This window comes from Elgaria multicarinata, chromosome 7, assembly GCF_023053635.1.
Source record: "Elgaria multicarinata webbii isolate HBS135686 ecotype San Diego chromosome 7, rElgMul1.1.pri, whole genome shotgun sequence".
Classification (NCBI taxonomy): domain Eukaryota; kingdom Metazoa; phylum Chordata; class Lepidosauria; order Squamata; family Anguidae; genus Elgaria; species Elgaria multicarinata.
The window spans coordinates 110,132,290-110,152,810 of NC_086177.1; positions in this window are offsets into that span (position 1 = coordinate 110,132,290).

The window sequence follows — 20,521 nt, forward strand, 5'->3', positions numbered from 1 at the left end:
CGTAACAACAACAGCATCATGTGACTGCTGACGTCATCTCTGCCAACTTGTTACGTTTCATCTAGACAAGTGTAGACGGGCTGCAGGATGATCAGGGGTCTGGAAACAAAGCCCTATGAAGAGAGACTGAAAGAACTGGGCATGTTTAGCCTGGAGAAGAGAAGATGGAGGCGAGACATGAGAGCACTCTTCAAAGACTTAAAAGGTTGTCCCACAGAGGAGGGCCAGGATCTCTTCTTGATCCTCCCAGAGTGCAGGACACGGAATAACGGGCTCAAGTTAAAGGAAGTCAGATTCCAGCGGGACATCAGGAAAAACTTCCTGACTGTTAGAGCAGTACGACAATGGAATCAGTTACCTAGGGAGGTTGTGGGCTCTCCCACACTCGAGGCCTTCAAGAGGCAGCTGGACAACCATCTGTCAGGGATGCTTTAGGGTGGATTCCTGCATTGAGCAGGGGGTTGGACTCGATGGCCTTGCAGGCCCCTTCCAACTAAGCTATTCTATGATTCTATGTCCTGCTTTGGTGGTCCCTGGCCGACGGCTGCCTGGCCACTGTGTGAACAGAGTGCTGGACTAGATGGACCCTTGGTCTGATCCAACATCTGGGCACTTCTTATGTTCTTAAGTTCCTAGCCCAGGCTGAATCAGCATTCCTGGCCAGGGAATGCCCGTTTTCATACCACTTTCATAGTGGAATATCCTACTTGGTGTAGATGTGCCCATTGGCTTCAACAGTTGTCAGTGCACTTCAATAACGCTGTAAAGCAGTAGTGTGGCTCCTGCCTTTTATATACAGCTTTCATAGTGCAATATCCCGCTTGGTGTAGATGAGGCCATAGTCAAGCCTGATTGGCTCAATCATATCATGATCCCATTTTGGCATTGATCACCCCTGTGACTAATCTATGCTGAAGAAATAATGGGAGGACATAATGATGACATTGGAGCAGCTGGAAACAATGATCATGGGGGGAGGGGAGCTTATCCCCCAAGTCTCTTTTTTTGTTTTGTTTCCGATATCAAAACCAGAAACACTCAACACTTGTATTCTACATCCACCTTCCATGATTGTCCCCATTTGGGGATTTGATATTTGCAAGACAATATCAGTCAGGTAACACTTTGGCATCTCTTCAGCAACAGGTTAAGACTTTCTTCTACACCCAGGCATTTGACAGCATATGATCATAGAGTCATAGAATAGTAGAGTTGGAAGGGGCCTATAAGGTCATCGAGTCCAACCCCCTGCTCAGTGCAGGAATCCACCCTAAAGCACCCCTGACAGATGCTTGTCCAGCTGCCTCTTGAATGACTCTAGTGTGGGAGAGTCCACAACCTCCCTAGGTCACTGATTCCATTGTCGTACTGCTCTAACAGTTAGGAAGATAAGACTTTTTAATCGGTTGTAGGACATACTCCTGATGATATTAAAACTATTATATTTGTGTACATTCTTTTTATGATATAATATATATATATATATATATATATATATATATATGGTTTAATCCTTGTAAACTGCCCAGAGACCTTTGGCTATTGGGTGATATAGAAATGTAGTAATTGCATTTGTTTATTTATTTACAGTATTTATATACCACTCCATATTTAAATTACATTGTAGATAATGTCTCAGGAAATAACTGATGCTGATTCAATGACTCTTTCTTCTCAGGCTGAATGTAGCTGTCAAGTAGAAGTAGTGCAGTCCTATGCATGTTTAGACAGAAAAAGTCCTGTCTAAACATTCCCCAGCCCACATGGCAGTTTTGAAGGATGCAGGGAGTTGTAGAACTTTTTCTTTCTTTCTAAATTTGCATAGGATGGAGTCTAAAAGACAAAACAACAACAACAACACCTATCCACTCCCCCACTTAAAGAATACCTGCCTTCTTAATGCTTGCCTGTCAGTCACAGTTGATCCTATGGCCGTTCAGACAACATGAAAAACCATGCTGGTTAAGCATTTTGAGCGAAACCTTATGGCTTAGCATATTGTGTGAACCATGACTTAGTGTGTCATGTGAACCATTCCTAACCATGGCTACATAACCATGGTTTAAACACGTTCTCTAGACACTTGCTGCAAATGGGTTAGCAGCTTAATCATGGCTTAGCATATTGTCTGAACAGGCCCTTTATTAGTTTATTAATGTCAGTTAGGCCACAGCTAGACCTAAGGTTTATCCTTGGATCATCCAGGGTTCGCCCCTGCCTGAGCACTGGATCCCCTGTATGTCACCTAGATGAACAGGTTTGACCCCTGGATGATCCAGGGATAAACCTTAGGTCTAGCTATGGCCTTAGGTTTGTGAATTTAGGACTGATCTCTCACCAGTGCCAATTTCACAGCTTCAGCAGTCTGGAAGGAACTGAAAGGCTGCTTATTTTCCCCATTCATATCCCAAACATAAATGAATGGACCAGAGTTTCATAGTAATCACTGAGAGCTTCAGGGAGAGTAAGGGGTTAAAAAAAGAAAAGACTTTTAGGGGGAAACAGCGCTTGATTTGCAATAAAGCTAGCTATTACAAGCCTGACAAATTTGTCTACCAAACCTGGTAATTATGACCTTCGGCCGCCATCACGGAAATTGGCTACAGTAAATCCATATTCTAAGACAAAGTCTCAATTGGCTGGTTCCATGATTCAGTCTTGCCTTCACCTCCCTCCCACCTCTGTAGATAGTTAGATACCTATGACAAAGGTCAGGAATTTCTGAATGAACTTGCAGGCAGCAATCCTCTTAGCATCAAATGAGAATGCTCTAAAAATGGTGTGTGTGCATTGCCTGAGAAAAGGGAGCACAGTAAAACACACACACACACACACACACACACACACACACACACAGCTTCTTTGCATTTTCTGGAAAGGTCAGAGCCATTGTTAGGTATTAAAATGCAGCTGACATTAGTGAAAGCAACAGCAGTCCGATGAGAAAAGACTTGGATTTAAAATAAATAAATGCGTCTAGCAACCTTCATCTGGCTGCTATGATGGAATGGGAGCCCTCTTTCACCTTTTCCATGGCAAACTGCTGACAGATGGTTTAGTGATGCTTACACAAATAAAATGGAAGGATATGTACTGTATGCTGCTACCACAGCTACTTGTGCTGGTTATATATATAAATAAAATACTTCTGAGCTGTGATCTATGCCCCTACTCACAGTTCTGCAAGAAGGGCATAAAACAATGTGGAATGGGGGAAGAGGAGGAGACATTTGTGAATGTGGGCAATTCTTTCCAAAAATGGAGAAGTCTGCAAATTTTGATCAGTTCTTCTCAAAAAACCGAATCTTTCCTCCAATCCCCCTATCTAATAATAATAATAATAATAATAATAATAATAATAATAATAATCTGCAATAGAACAATTCATACTGATGAAACAGTACCTTGCAACTGACCAGTCATAACAGTCATAGACAAAAAAGAAAAACACACATACATCATCAACATAGCAATACCGAATGACAAAAATGTTGTTGAAAAGGAAGAGGAAAACAAAGAAAAATATACACCACTGGCCATGGAAGTCAAAAAACTATGGCAACAGGAAAAGGTCACAATTATTCCGTTAGTCACATCAGTCACCAGCATCACATCAAAAAACTATACAGAAAACTTTCAGAAATTGGGCCTACCAAAATACATCCACACCACCATCCAGAAAGCAGTCATACTTAACATACTCAATTGTCAGGAAATTCCTGAACCTGTAAAAGACAACGTGCCTGCCATGTCCATCTAGAAAAACCAGCATGAGCGAGAAAGAGATAATAATAATAATAATAATAATAATAATAATAATAATAATAATAATAATAATAATTGCTCAAGGCAGCTAACAATAGTAAAACCATGATTAAAACCAACTTAATTAAAACAGTTATAAAAACGGATAACATTACAGCAGAGATGGGTGCACACTTTGGCTTGCTCCCATCCTCATTTCCAGCTGTTTTGGATTCATTTGTATGGCAAAAGTTGTGCATTTTGAGAAAGTTCTGCATTTTTCAAGTAATAACTGGAAGAGACCTTTTTCATATCTTCATTAGGTCAAAACAAACAATGAAACAACCCCTCTAACCTTTGGGGAACATCATTAGCTCAGACTGTAAAATTCCTCATCTTTGCTTACTTCTTCTTTGAATGCTAATAAACTTGGATAAGTAATGTCTATACCATATTTAATTGGGATCACATTTCAAAACAACCAAGAATTGATTCTGATAGCTTTCCATTTCTGAACACTTGTGTTTGCCCAATTCTAGCCAGCTCCCCACCCCCCGCCCTCCAATACACTCACACTGAGATTCTCCCTAACTCTAAATATGTATTTTTTTCCATTTAACTATTTCTGGGCCAAAATAGGGAGCCCATTACATAAACATCTTCATAGAATCATAGAATAGCAGAGTTGGAAGGGGCCTACAAGGCCATTGAGTCCAACCCCCTGCTCAGTGCAGGAATCCACCCTAAAGCATCCCTGACAGATGGTTGTCCAGCTGCTTCTTGAAGGCTTTGAGTGTGGGAGAGCTCACAACCACTCTAGGTAACTGGTTCCGTTGTCATACTGCTCTAACAGTCAGGAAGTTTTTCCTGATGTCCAGCCGGAATCTGGCTTCCCTTAACTTGAGCCCATTATTCTGTGTCCTGCACTCTGGGAGAATTGAGAAGAGATCCTGGCCCTCCTATGTGTGACAACCTTTTAAGTATTTGAAGAGTGCTCTCATGTTTCCCCTCAATCTGCTCTTCTCCAGGCTAAACATGCCCAGTTCTTTCAGTTTCTCTTCATAGGGCTTTGTTTCCAGACCCCTGATCATCCTGGTTGCCCTCCTCTGAACACGCTCCAGCTTGTCTGCATCCTTCTTGAATTGTGGAGCCCAGAACTGGACGCAATACTCTAGATGAGGCTTAACCAGGGCCGAATAGAGAGGAACCAGTACGTGATTTGGAAGCTATACTTCTATTAATGCAGCCCAAAATAGCATTTGCCTTTCTTGCATCCACATCACACTGTTGGTTCATATTCAGCTTGTGATCTGCAACAATTCCAAGATCCTTCTTGTTTGTAGTATTGCTGAGCCAAGTATCCCCCATCTTGCAACTGTGCATTTGGTTTCTATTTCCTAGATGTAGAACTTGGCATTTATCCCTATTCAATTTCATCCTGTTGTTTTCAGCCCAGCACTCCAGCCTATCAAGATCACTTTGAAGTTTGTTTCTGTCTTCCATGGTATTAGCTGTCCCACCCAATTTGGTGTCATCTGCAAATTTGATAAGCGTTCTCTGCACCTCCTCATCCAAATCATTAATAAAAGCATTGAAGAGCACTGAGCCCAGGACTGGTCCCTGCGGTACCCTACTCGTTGCCTCTCCCCAGTTTGAGAAGGTTCCATTGATAAGTACTCTTTGAGTCCAATTCTATAGCTAACTGTGAATCCACCTAATAGTTCCATCTAGCCCACTTTCATGATCTCGCTTTTGTGATGTCCCACTACCCTTTTTCAAGCAGCGTTAAACTGTGGGGCAGGTATCAGAGGCTGAAGGGGTACATTCCCATTGCCAAGGTAAAGAAGTCTAACCATTCTTTGCTCCCATTCAGTCATGTCCATTTGAATAGTTCAGGCAGACGCCAGATGGAGATTCACATCCATCCTCACCATATTCTGACCACCTCAAATGGAACAAAGGCAATGGTTTTGCCATGTGAAATGGATGAGTTGTGAGACTGACACCAGAGTGAAGAAAGGTAGGGTGGAAGTACCACCCCAAATGCTTGAGTTCTGGGGACAGCTTTTCATCTGGGTTCACCCTGAGAGCAATGGGACAGCTTTTCTGGCCATTAGCAACACCGTCACATGGCCAAATCTGACTGGATGTGTGGTGCTCTGACATCGCCATGTTTGCTGTATGATTGACTAGGAGCACAAAAGGAGGAAGTCTTTTCAGATGGAATATGGTGACCAAGCAGCATCCGATTCGGGAAATAATGGCTGTAATATGTGGCCCTCTGGTGGCCCTCTGCCCCAGCGACTTTGACTTTAAAAAAAAATGGACCTTTTTTGTTTTAAGTGGTGGTTAATTTCATCAAAGTGTCTTGGCTTATTCCTGCCTATGAGGAATGTAATCACTTACAGAAATTGTCTACATTATCCTAATGATGTGGTGCTGGTTATTCAGGAGGGAAGGAGGCTATTATTATTATTATTATTATTATTATTATTATTATTATTATTATTATTTATTTATTTATTTATTTATATAGCACCATCAATGTACATGGTGCTGTACAGAGTAAAACAGTAAATAGCAAGGCCCTGCCGCATAGGCTTACATTCTAATAGAATCATAATAAAACAATAAGGAGGGGAAGAGAATGCAAACAGGCACAGGGTAGGGTAAGCAGGCACAGGGTAGGGTAAAACTAACAGTAGAAAGTCTGCACAACATCAAGTTTTAAAAGCTTTAGGAAAAAGAAAAGGTTTTATTTGAGCTTTAAAAGCTGCGATTGAACTTGTAGTTCTCAAATGTTCTGGAAGAGCGTTCCAGGCGTAAGGGGCAGCAGAAGAAAATGGACGGAGCCGAGCAAGGGAAGTAGAGGCCCTTGGGCAGGCGAGAAACATGGCATCAGAGGAGCGAAGAGCACGAGCGGGGCAATAGTGTGAGATGAGAGAGGAGAGATAGGAAGGAGCTAGACCGTGAAAAGCTTTGAAGGTCGACAGGAGAAGTTTATATTGGATTCTGAAGTGAATTGGAAGCCAATGAAGAGATTTCAGAAGCGGAGTAACATGGTCAGAGCGGCGAGCCTATTATTGAGAGCTATTGTTGAGAGTCTACTGTGAGCCTACTGTGAGGTCCCACAACTTTCATTTAACACACACACACACACACACACTTTAATCAATGGGGGAAAATTATTATTATTATTATTATTATTATTATTATTATTATTATTTATATAGCACCATCAGTGTACATGGTGCTGTACAGAGTAAAACAGTAAATAGCAAGACCCTGCCGCATAGGCTTACAATCTAATAAAATCATAGTAAAACAATAAGGAGGGGAAGAGAATGCAAACAGGCACAGGGTAGGGTAAGCAGGCACAGGGTAGGGTAAAAACTAACAGTAAAACTGTGCCCAACCTATGTGTTGGTATGTGTTAGTATATGATATGTCTGGCTGGCTCCTTTGATATGCCTGTCTGGCCCTAATCTTCTATGGGGCATTCAAAACTCAAGCTCATTATCACTGTTTCCCAAATGTAACCTCAAATTTGAGGTTGACCTTGGGGGACCGTGATGAGCTTGACTTTTGCTGATTCACACATCTGTATTGTGAATGCCCTGTACAACATTGTGTTCAATGTGCAAAGATCTACAGAGGAGACAGACAGACAGACAGACAGACAGTGATGTCAAAGTCAGGGCATGGATGCATTTTCTCACTCTGTCGTACTTTTCCTCTTCGTGATCTGTACAGGCTGAATGCCTGCATAGAGTTTGAGTGATTCGGAGATGTTCTGACCATCTGTGGAAATGTGGAAATAAATGGACGCTTCTTTACATCCCTGGGAGAAGGTGTTCTCAACATCCATTGTGTGAATGCCCTCAAAGGACTGGGAGATTAGTTGCCCGAATGAAACAAAATTGGAATGCTCAGAAAAAATCACATCAGTGAGCTGTGATTCTATAGAGAGAAGGCCAGGAGCAAAGTTGAGTTTTACATGGTGGAAACATTATCCATTTGCCCGTTCCTAACTTCATCCACGCAGTCATTTCATTCACGCGGCTTAAAAGGAGGGCTTGGAGGGAACAGCACGCTTCCAAATTGAAAGCAGATGTTTGCCCTCTCTTTTTATCAAGAGCTGGAAGATCAAATGCAGGAGCACTGGGCATTGTAATTAAGAAATCGCAACTAATTATGTCATTCCTAAAGGTATCATGCATTATTAACGCCATCCTGATACAAACAAGGTTTCAGCGAATAAAAAAAGAAAAAGAAAAGTAGACAAAAATGAAGAGCACTTAGCTCATCAAACGCTCCGTTATTGGCTTGGATCTAGTGGTCAAAAATCAACCATCCCTCAGGGTGCAACTAGATGATGCAGTAGGAGATCTGTGATGGATTTGCTACAAGATAAAACAAAACAAAATTTGCTGTAGGCAGCTACTGACGTCACACTCATAGCAATGTGTGTGTTATAGAACCTGTCACGTATGCCTTAAGGTGGATTCCTGCCTTGAACAGGGGTTGGATTTGATGGCCTTATAGGTCCCTTCGAACTCTCCCATTCTATGATTCTATGAACCTCAGGTCTGGGGGTCAAATGTGGCTCCTCCTGGAGTCCCAATCTAGCTTGACAGCGTTCACTAGAACAACATGTCCCCTTGCTCTGGTCCCACTCCCTTCCCCGCCCCAACCATCTAGCTTTTGTGCATCCCCCCCCCCATTCTGAAATATTGAAATGCCTCTCTAAGGCTTTGGCCTCAGCTAGACCTGTGGGTCTAGCACAATGGAAGTGTGAGGATCTTGTGATATTGTTATCACGAGATATCCCCCTCTGTTTACATGCAGTGCGTGATGGCCTTGGAGGAACAGGATGTTGAGCCCGCCATTTTGTTTTTTAAAAAACACACCAGAAGGAGCGCTGAAAGGTAGGGTTGATCTTGAGACCGTGGAAAAAGTGGGATACAACTGTAGGGCCATATCCCTGGGAAAGGGAGGGAACATCCCTGCTCCCGGGATCCCCTGTGCATTTATTTATTTATTTATTTATTTATTTCACTTATATACCGCTCCCATAGCCAGGGCTCTCTGGGCGGTTTACAGAAATTCTAAAATTGCAGTAAAAACAAGTATACAAAATTTAAAACTCTAAAACACAGAATACACACACATAAAGCATTAAAAACCGATCATGTGGACACGCAGGGACGATCCCCGGGTGATCCCCCCGGGTATCACCCCATCTGTTTATGGCCTTAGTTACCGGCAATAAGAGCTTTAGGTTAAAATATGCTGGTCATGTCGCTATTTTTGGCCCTGTTTCCTTGTTCACTATGGGAATGCAGCCTTCCCCACTGGAAAGCTTCTCCGAAACAGAATCTAGTCCATGGACTGAAAGAGCTTCTTTACTTCTGCACTATGGGATAAATGTAGAGGACAATGCATTTTTAAAAAGAAGACGATCCTTTACAGCCCAAATATCTATAAGCATTCTGATGGGATTCAGTGGCTACTTGTCATGAGGGATATAATATGCTACTTCCTGTCTCAGAGGCATCATGTCTCTGAATACCTGTTTCTGAGGAACAACAGGTGAGGATGCTATTTCACTCATGTCCTGCTCGTGGGTTTCCCATTGGAACATCTGGATACTGGACTAGATAGGCCTTGCATCTGCTCCACCATGACTTTGCTAATGGCTCTAGCTAAGGACGCATGAACATTTCATTTCAATAGGCAGATCACTCGACAATGCCACTTTTGCCACCAAAAATGCAAGCTGGAGAACATGTTATTCTCTGAAAATGTTTGCAAATATCCAACTTTGAGTTGAGATTTGCATAAATGTGCATTTTAATAGGGCTGTGCACTGCCTTGGGGCCAAACCCCGAATCTGAGCTGAAGTGAGCTGATTTGGTTTGCTTTGGCCTGAATCCAGAGTGGGACTGGATTGGGTTGTGTTACCCCAAACTGAATCGGAATGGATCCAAAAGCTTTGGAGTGCCTCAGCACAATTTGGGGGTGTGTGAGCTGCTGCCCCTGCCCACCAAGAGGCCAACTAGGGGTGCATTGCACTCCCCGCTCACCCCCTTCTTCCGTCCCTGCTTGCCTCTGGAACTCAGAACTGTTGCCCCCTCTGCCTGTGGGACTTACCTTAGCCATGTGTCCTCAATTAGAGCTGCCATTTTACATGAAGATGGGGGCTCTGTTGTTTTCCTAGATCTACAGTCACAAATTATGGCAGACGTAAAAGCCATTTGCAAGTGTAGAGCTAGGAAAACTACCAAGGCCCCATCTTCATGTAAACCGGTGTGTTGAATTGATAAGTGTGGCAAAGTTAAGTCCCACAGGTGGCGGGAAACACAGTCCCATGTTCTGGGGGGTGAGTGGGGATGGAGGGAGTGGGGAGAGGAAGAGGGAGGGAGGGGGCAAGCAGGTAGTCCAATGGGTTCACTGTCAGCCTCATGCCCGGCTTTCCCGGGTGCCAGCTTTTGAAAATAAAAAATGCACTACTCCCATTTGAACAAATCGAAAAACAGGTTGCAAACCAGAATGGGAGTGAGCCAAACTGAGCTTCGGCATAAAGATCAGAGAATTTCTGCAATTTCCCCCATCCCTGGTTCTTCTACCCCTAGCTATAGCCATGAAGGGCTATGCCATTGCATGAACCCTTAGTAACCTTCTCTCAAAACAGCAATTGCCCACCCCAAGTTTTCATGTGCATTTCTGCCCCTCCCCCCAAAGGCCCAAGGGCTTCTCCTTGAATTCTGCCTTGCCAGTTTTCACAGCCTGCACTTTATGTTCACTTTTCCTTCTCGGCTTGCTTAACCTACTATGGCTCTTGATGTGGCGTCCTGCTGGCCTCGATAAACAGATGCTGTATAATTAGCAGGTGGAACATCTGGCCAGTTTTCCATTTCAGAAAGTGGTTTAGAAATGAAATGGAGGTTGGCTCGGATCCAAAGGTGGAAATTGGCATAGCAAGCGTGAGAAACGGTTACAGTAGTTCAGATCTGGGACACTGGCTTGGAGCGTCAAAAACACCCCAAGAGATTTTCAGGTGTAGCTAAAAATATCCTGTGCTTAAGAACTCTACATTCTACACCAACACATTGACATTTCTGTGCCAAGGAAAACCAATGAACATAGATCAAGCTGACCTATACAGACTCAGATCATTTGTCCATCTAGACTCAGGGTATCCAATGTGTTCCTCATGGGCACCAACATGCCCATGGACACCTCTCCTGGCACCTACTAGATTCTCTGTGTCTCCTGATTTGTATTTTAAGTCTTAAAAAATAATAACAGGGAAACTGGCATTCTGCAAAGTGACCCACTACCGCCATCTTTATTTGAGTTCAAAAGAGTGTTTTGTTACCTAGCTCCCACCTCTGTTGTGTACCTATGTACTTAGGCAAACTTCTGTGTGTTCCCAACCAGTTTGTCTTCTGGAAAAGTGTCAGGATCTATGCTGTACTGAGTGCTTGCAGGACCCAGGTCTTCAGTCGGGACCTGTCCTGCTGGGGTGTTTGCAAGCCTCAGGCCCCTGACTAACTACACACAGGGGGTGTGATTGGAGTCCAGCTGAGTGGGGCCAGGGTAAGAGCTATTTAAGCACTGCACTTTTCTCTCAACCCTCACCACAGTAACATCGTTCCTGTGCTGCCTCCTGCAAACCTCTATGCCCGTTCCTGATCATTTTGATTCCTGACTTCTGGACTGCCTTTGGACTTTGCTTTGTCTCTGCCATGAATTGTTGGTTCCTGACTTCTGGACTATGCTGTGGTTCTGCCTCTGTCTCAGCAGGCAGTGCATTACCCTTGTGCCAGTTTTGGGATGTTACTCTGGCTTGGCCCAGATTCAGGTTCAACTGTGCCTCTGAACTCTTGCATGCTACAGGAGGGGGCCTCTGGCTCTGGCCCACACTAGTGATGGTCAATAAAGCTGAACCCTTCTTGACCCCGCTTCAGTGTGGTGTTCTTTTATTATTTATTTATTTATTACTTTTCTATACCGCCCAATAGCCGAAGCTCTCTGGGCGGTTCACAAAAGTTAAAATCATAATAAAACAACCAACATGTTAAAAGCGCAATTACAAAATACAGTATAAAAAGCACAACCAGGATAAAACCACGCAACAAAATTGATATAAGATTAAAATACAGAGTTAGAACAGTAAAATTTAAATTTAAGTTAAAATTAAGTGTTAAAATACTGAGAGAATAAAAAGGTCTTCAGCTGGCGACGAAAGCAGTACAGTGTAGGCGCCAGGCGGACCTCTCTGGGGAGCTCGTTCCACAACCGGGGTGCCACAGTGGAGAAAGCCTTCCAACTAGTAGCCACCTAGAAGACACCTAGAAGGTGGCTACTCACTTTTGTCTCACTCCCCCGGGTCCCGGTGGCCCAGTCTAGCTCCCTGCTGCCCACACCCTGGACGTAACAAAAAAGCATGTTCATTTTATGAATGGGCAAAGTCCCCATGTCAGCCATTTTGTGATAGCATGCTCAACACACTTTCGACGTTCTAAATGCGGCCACCAACCCCCAAAGCTTGGGGAGCCCAATCTTCTCGGTCAGTGTTGTTTCTTCTATTCAAGATCTCAGGCAAAAGGATTTATCCAGCCTTGTGTTATTTGCTAGGGATTGGAGCTTTGCGCACACAAAGCATGTGCTTCCTACTTTGGGCCTTCCTGCTTCTGTGGCCTGGACAGCCTAGGCAAATTAAATCAATTAAGTCAATGTTTATCAGTTGCGCTGGCAGAGGGCAAATGTTAGCTGAAAGGTTGTTACACAGAGGAGGGCCAGGATCTCTTCTTGATAATCCCAGTGTGCAGGACATGGAATAACAGGCTCAAGTTACAGGAAGCCAGATTCCGGCTGGACATCAGGAAAAACTTCCTGACTGTTAGAGCAGTACGACACTGGAACCAGTGACCTAGGGAGGTGGTGGGCTCTCCCACCCTAAAGGCCTTCAAGAGGCAGCTGGACAACCATCTGTCAGTGATGCTTTAGGGTGTACTCCTGCATTGAGCGGGGGTTGGACTCGATTGGACTTATAGGCCCCTTCCAGCTCTGCTATTGTATGATTTTAGTGCCAGGAATCATGAGCTTGTAATCAAATCCTGTAAACCCAGGTAAGGAAAGAAGCTAGCTGTGTCATTTGCTATCAAAGGAGATGCCCACGAGGGAGTAACTCTATCTTCCATCTTTAATGACTTCCATTTATGTTTTTACTGTTAAAGTATCCTCGGAAAGGCATAACTACCTACAATGACACTGGCAGAAATGGATTGAAAACTTGTCACTGAGGTCAGTGTGTGTGTGTTTGTGAGTTTTAACTTCATTTTTATTTTTCCAACACAATCTACACAACCATCACACATAATACAGACACACATAATACATACCAACAAAAATACATATAACTACAATTACACTAAGGGCCTTGCTAGACAGAGGTTTAGCCTGGTGCTCGCCCCAGGTTCACCCCTGTGCATCCAGATGACGCACAGGGGATCCCGGGGTCAGGCAGGGGTGAAACCTCCCTGGGCGCGGGGTAAGTGAAACCCCATTTAGCCCATTTTTTCCCGTGGTCCCGGCCTCAGGTTGAGCTGAGGCTGGGACCATGGCCGTGTGGACCGTTCCACCACTTTTCCTGGCTACTGCACTTACGCATGAGTAGCCGGGAAAAGCGGCGGATGGGCCGGGGGGGGGGGAGAATCGCAGGGGGGGAGATGGGGGCCGGGTTGAAGAGCAGACCTGGCAGGAGAGATGGGGGAAAGAGCAGAGCCAGGGTGGGGAGATCGCGGCCGGGGGTGGCAGAGGGGGCATCGGACATGGCAAGCGGGGGGCTGGGCGGATGAGCAAGCGGGCGAGCGAGCAGGCTAGTGAACATGGTCAGCGGGGAGCTGGGTGGGGGCGGACGGGCGAGCAAGCGGGGGGCAGTCATGGTGAGTGGGGGGGCCAGACAGGCAAGCGGGGGGCCGGACGGTCGAGCGGGCAGGGGGCATCAGACATTGTGGGGGAAATCGGGGCAGGGAGGAGCAGGGAAGCCTTTAAAAAAAAAGACTAGTGAGCTCCTGCACGCATGGCTCCTTGAAGTTGAAAAGGAAATGGCCAACGCGACGGGGCTTTCCCTTACCCCGTCGCATCTCACGTGTAGACTGGGGCGATGGCCCACACTAGCTGCAGCGCAGCGTCACCCCTACTCCCCACTGGATTAACAAGAAGGTCTAGCAAGGCTCTAAGAAACATTTAAGGGTAAGGTTAGGGTATATTTCTCATTTGCCCTCTTCATGCCAGAAATGCCCCTTAATTCCTTAATTTCTTAATTTATTTACAATGGACTCTATATTTCTCCCCCCCCTTCTGTCTCTTAATCTAAAATACACAAACAAAAACATCATTTTTTTCTGTCTCTTTCAAATATTCTATCAAAGGTTTCCATTCCAACATAAATGTGACTGTTGACTTTCCTCTCATCATCGCTGTAAGTTTTGCCTTCTCTGCAAGTTCCAACATCTTCGATATCCATTCCTCCGTTGTCGGTATTGTTGGGTCTTTCCAGTTCTTTGCGATCAACGGCCAGCTACCTACAGATGCATTTAGAGTGACCCCAGAACAAAGGATTCTGCAAAAGAAGTGGCAGCAAGCAATGCCGCTTTGGCTGCCGGATTTTCCAAGCAAACGTTGGAAGTGAAGCTATTATCCTACATCTGTCATAAATCTTAATCTCTTAAGGGGCTGTCAGACTTATTTTCCCCATTAATGCATACTTCATAATAACAATTAGTCATTTGTGAAATTACAGCGCATAATTTGTTAGTTCATGCATTTGCAATTTGTAGCTTGCAATTAGTGTTCAGTTCTGTCTGGCGGGAATCCAGTAAGGTACTTCAGGCATACCCACAGGTTTGGGCATGACCAGTGGGATCTCTCTCCCCCTCTCTCTCTCCCCCCCCCTCTTGTTAAACAACTAATCCCTCTGCACACAATGATCACAAACTGCTCTCGAAAGCCACCTGAGTGTAAAAAGCGAGTCTCCAAGCAGCTCAGAAAACTGTTGCTCAGGAAACACAAGCCCAAAGATTTCATTGGGCATGAAAAATATTTTCTATTCATGTAAACATTGTTTTTTCTTTCTTTCACCATGGACTTCAAGGCGATGTACACAGGGTCCCTTAGTACTCTCCCATGCACTCACTAACCAGACCCAGGCTTGCTTAGCTTTAGCAGAGCAGCTACACCATCAATCCCCAAACCACGTCCTGAGACATGGCACTGTCCTTTGGATCCCATCCTATGGGTACTGAACAGACCGAGATGAATCAGTCTGCATCCAGTCCACAACTGTTTTGCATGCATTTCATTATGTCCATTCTAATTTCTGCATCAGTGTTTGTTTGTTTAAGACACAAATGGCGGTGTGCAATTGCTTCTGCCGGATGCATTGCACTCATGGAAGTGACCACTTGCACCACTGGGTTTTTGTGATTCTAAAAATAATAGAGCTGTGCACAAATGGCCTCTCAAAATTCTCCATGCTATTTCTGGGCAGAGAATTGGGGACAATCCTGCCAAATATCTCCAGGGGCAGGAGAAATACTCAGACTCTTCCTCACAGGTAGAGCTCACCAATTGCAACTGAAGATTGTCGCAGTTTCGGGGAGGTAGTATCCTGCTTGCCAGCAGTAACATAGTGAGTTGTTTGTGTGTGTGTTTACTATAAAGTCTACATGTTGGTGCAGTTCCTATATCCATAAAGGGACCTGAGGTCCATACATGGGCATTCCCCTATATTTGCTGACTGGGAGATTGCCTGAGCATCTTTCCTTGAAATCTGAAGTCTGTCAGCAAATGTAGTAGGATGCCCAGCAAAAGGCATTGCTCACCGAATCTCTGCCACTTATCAGATCCCAGCAAGCATCATGGGGTGAATGGCTGGGCAGACCAGGGTTACTCAGCAGTGGGGCGTGGGCACCCACTCCCTGGGTGACCCACCATTTTGCACAGAAACGGCAGCTCCGTTTTGTCTGTAAATGTCCCATTTGTGCAAATGGCAACCTTAAAGTGGTGATGCATGCAACAGTATAGGCATTCACGTTAGGCAAGCACTGGGGTGGGTGGTTTCCAGACTGGTGTCTAGGGGGCTGAACAGGCAATTTCTTGCCAGGCTTCGATCCCCCACCAGATGCCCATGCCACCTCTATGTATGTTTTGAGCCATGAACTGCATTGCCATGAACTGTTTTCATTGCTTTTAAATTATACATTGTTTTTAACTTGGTTCATGGTTTAATTTGTTTTTAACTGTGGATATTTATTGTTTTATACTGTATGCTTTTATCTGTACGCCGCTCTGAGATCTTAATGATATAGGGTGGGAAATAAATGTTTTAAATAAATAAATAATAAATAAATTCAGAGAATTAAGCAATCTCAAGGATAACAATCTTCCAATCAGCATATTAGTCTAGGAAGTGCAAATGAGGTAGGTTTGCTCAAAAATGTAAACCCACCAAAGTTCTCCCCCATCCCTAGGCAGAATTCAACAACTGATTCAAATTGGTCCCATTGATTTGTATGGATCAATCAGTCTAGGATAAATCAATTGATCTATACAAATCAAAGGGAACCGATTTCTATGGATATCAAGGGAATGATATCTGCAACAATGGAGTGGATGAGGACTAATAAACTGAAACTCAATTCAGAGAAGACTGAGATGCTGCTGGTGGGTGGTTCTTCTGATCAGATGAAGGGGGGATTAACCGGTTCTGGATGGGGTTGCATTCCCCCTGAAGGAGCAGGTTCGTAGCTTGGGGGTTCTCCTAGAACCATCTCTGTCACTTGAGGCTCAGTTGGCCTCGGTGACACGGAGTGTTTTCTACCAACTCCGGTTGGTGGCCCAGCTATGCCCCTATCTGGACAGGGATAACCTAGCTTCAGTTGTCTATACTCTGGTAACTTCCAAATTAGATTACTGCAATGCCCTCTACATGGGGCAGCCTTTGAAAATGGTCCGGAAGCTGCAGCTTGTGCAAAATGCAGCGGCCAGATTGATAGCTGGAACAGGGAGGATGGAGCATATAACACCGATTCTGGCCCGCTTGCATTGGCTGCCTATATGTTTCCGAGCCCAATTCAAGGTGCTGATTTTAACCTATAAAGCCCTACATGGCTTGGGACTGCAATACCTGATGGAACGCCTCTCCCGACATGAACCTACCCATACACTGCACTCAACATCTAAGGTCCTCCTCCGAGTGCCTACTCCGAGGGAAGCTCGGAGGATGGCAACAAGGGAGAGGGCCTTCTCAGTGGTGGCCCCCCGACTGTGGAATGATCTCCCCGATGAGGCTCACCTGGCGCCAACGTTGTTATCTTTTCGGCGCCAGTTCAAGTCTCTTCTCTTCTCCCAGGCATTTTAACACCATTTAACAACATTAAGTTTGTTTTTAATGGACTCCAGAATTGTTGTTTTTTAAAATGGATACTGTTGTTTTTATACTGTTGTTTTTATGTTTTTGATGGTTTTAAAATTTTGCATACTTTTTAACGTTTACCATTTTTAATTGTTGTAAACCGCCCAGAGATCTTCGGCTGAATATATAAATGTAATAAAATAAATAAATAAATAAATAAAATAAATAAATAAAATGATGAATGATAAGTGATGAATGGTTATGGTGATGATGATGATGATGATGATGATGATGATGATGATGATGATGATGATGTGCCCATATATCTGTTTGGGAGACATCGGCTGTAATCTGGTGCACACTTATATGGAAATAAGCTTCACTGAACTCAATGGGGCGTACTTGTGTGTTGATGTTGACGTGTCATTCTCCGATCTTCAGCCAAAATACTCTCAGAACAGCTTCCGTAGGATGAAAAACAAAATCCAAAAATGCCAACCTAATAAAAGATGCAGCTCTACACAGATGTGGTCACAGTCATTTGTGCATTAGTAATCACCAGACTTGATTATTATAATGTGCTTTATAATGAGGTGCCCTTGAAAAGCATCCAAAGACTTCAACTGGCGAAAAATTATGCTGGCGGTCTGTTGTCTGGGCTCACCAGGTAAAGCACAGGACTCTGGCATTATTTGATCTTCATTGGTTACCGATTCATATCGAAGCTTAGTTCAAGGCGCTAGTTAGTGCTGTGCCAAAAATGTCAACCATTCCATTTTCGGCATTTTGCGGGAGGTGGGGGAAAAATGAAAACTTTGGCAAAAGAGGCTGGAAGAGGTGAGAATTTTGGAGAATTTTCTCCTTGGGGAGGGAAACAGGTTTTCCACATACCTAGCCAGTTGTTGAAAGGGGGGGGTCTTCTTTCTTTCTTTTATTTAATACACCCTTGGCATTTTCAGGAGCCCAGGAGTTCTTCCTGAATGCTTGGATGCTGAATTCTTGGCCTGGGATCTCGCCCTCCCCTTCAAGCCTGCTTTTTCTGTAGTCTTGGGATGATCCCAAGACCACGGAATGTGATGGCGGGCATCGTAGGTTGTCCCGGTTCCACGCGAGGAGCCAGGACCTGCGCACGGGGTGCAGTGTTCCTCAGGAGCTCTGCGCCCATTGGTGGTGGGGTGGGGGGCGGGGGGAAATTAAGTTTAAATTTTTAAAAAAACTACCTTTCTGCACACGAGCATTCATGTGCTCTTCTTCTTTAAGAAAAAGCAAACAAAATGGCAGGTGCAATGTCTCTGCCTCTGAGGTCATCATATGCTGTGTTTAAACAGAGGGGGAGTTGCACCCATAATGTGGAGGGGGAAATAACTGGAGGAAAAGGTGCCACATGCTTAATGTATGTAGGGAATTTGGGTGGTGGTTTTGGTTTCACTTTTGCCTACTTAATTTGTCTGCTTTAGTTGTAAGAAGATGCCTGTTAATATTACCGTATTTCTTCGATTCTAAGACACACTTTTTCCCCCATATAAACATCTCTAAAAATGGGGTGCGTCTTAGAATCGTGGGTGAGTCTTAGGTGTTTTTTTTCCTGTTGGTGATATTGTAATTAGTGTACTTCTTACAATTGATGGTGTCTTACAATCGAAGAAATATGGTAAGTAAAGGTCCTGTTTAAAGTTTTCAGTTGTCTTCTATCTCAAGATAAACCTTATTCTGCAACACTTAGTTCTTACATCCTCCCCAGAGATGAAAAGAAGGAGGAGGAACAACAACATGAAAAGGAACCATCAAGTTCCGTCTCCAGATAATAAATATATCCAGAACTGTAGCATTATAGGCTAATTGTCACCATTGTATCCTACTTGTGGGCTTTGCACTCAGAGCTGGTTGGTCTCTGTGTGAAGAGTTTGCTGGAGTAGATAGACCCTTGGTCTGATTCAGCATGTTCTTCAGCCTCAGCTAGACCTAGCGGGATGGAGGGGTGACGTTCTCGCAATATTTTTATCAAGAGATCTCCCCCTCTGTTCACACGCAGTGTGCGATGACCTCAGAGGGAGAGGCTTCGCACCCGCCATTTTGTTTTTTCAAGAGGCAACAGCGCACTAGTTCTCATATGCAAAAGGTAGGTATATATATATGTATATATATATTCCTTGCTCCCCCCACTCCAATCCTGATGGGCGCAGTGGTCCTGAGGAACTCTGTGACCATGTGTGGGTCCCAGCTCCTCACGAGGAGCTGGGACAAACCGCTCCGCCCAGCCACACATTTCGCAGTCTCGGGCTCAGCTTGAGACCGCAGAAAAACCAGGCCTAAAGTGGAGAGCAAGATCGTGGGGCAAGGGTGGGAAAATCCCTCCCTGATCCCAGGATCCCCTGTCCATCATGTGGACTCAGAAGGACGATCTTGGGGATTGCCCTGGGATTTCGCCCTGTCTAGCTAAGGCCTTCTTCTGTTCTTCAGAAAGAAGTTATGACTGGTTCTTTTAAGCTGGGCAAAAATAGACCCTATGTTTGCTATATAAACTGGATTCTTAACTGGAATACATTATATGCATAATTTTGAATAGGAGCAGAGAATAAAAGGTTTTGAAATGAGGAAAGATATTTCTTTGAACCCACCTCCCAATGATTAATAGAAGCCGGCTGCCATTTTGCACATTAATATGAAGCTAGTCTTCATTTTTGATTGATGGTTTCAGCTAGCTCAAACTCAAATTTAAAAAAACGTGGTTTTGATTAATATGCAAACTAAGTAGATTAAAATGAAGGCCTCACCAGAATTCTTAAAGAATATGCATTTAAATTAAGTCATCAGGAGACCCTGAATATTGTATAGTCTAATTTCTTGGGATGACATGAGGATGTAGCTAGTTTCAGGGCCATTTCAGACATTACACTGCAACAAACCCAGATCTGCCACTGAACATAAAAAACCCCGGAAGCTGCAGCCAATCCCAGCCTCCTGATCTGTGTACTTTAATAAAGCCATGGAAGGCAATGGACATCACCACATCTTCCGGTAATGAGTTCCATAAATGAGATAACACTAGGTTTACTAAACTAATGACCCACCATAATTAATTAATTAATTAATTAAGGGCTCACAGCTCAGAAGCAGACGATGTACTTTCCATACAGATATTCTTAACTTCAGCCCCTGACATCTCCAAGTGGAGAAACTCTGGTACCAGACTAAGGAAAGATCCAACCATGAAGAATCAAAGGAAGAACATAAGAACTTAAGAAGAGCCCTGCTGGATCAGACCAAGGGTTCATTTAGTCCAGTATTCTGCTCACACAGTGGCCAACCAGCTGTTGATCAGGGACCCACTAGCAACAGCACCCTCCCACC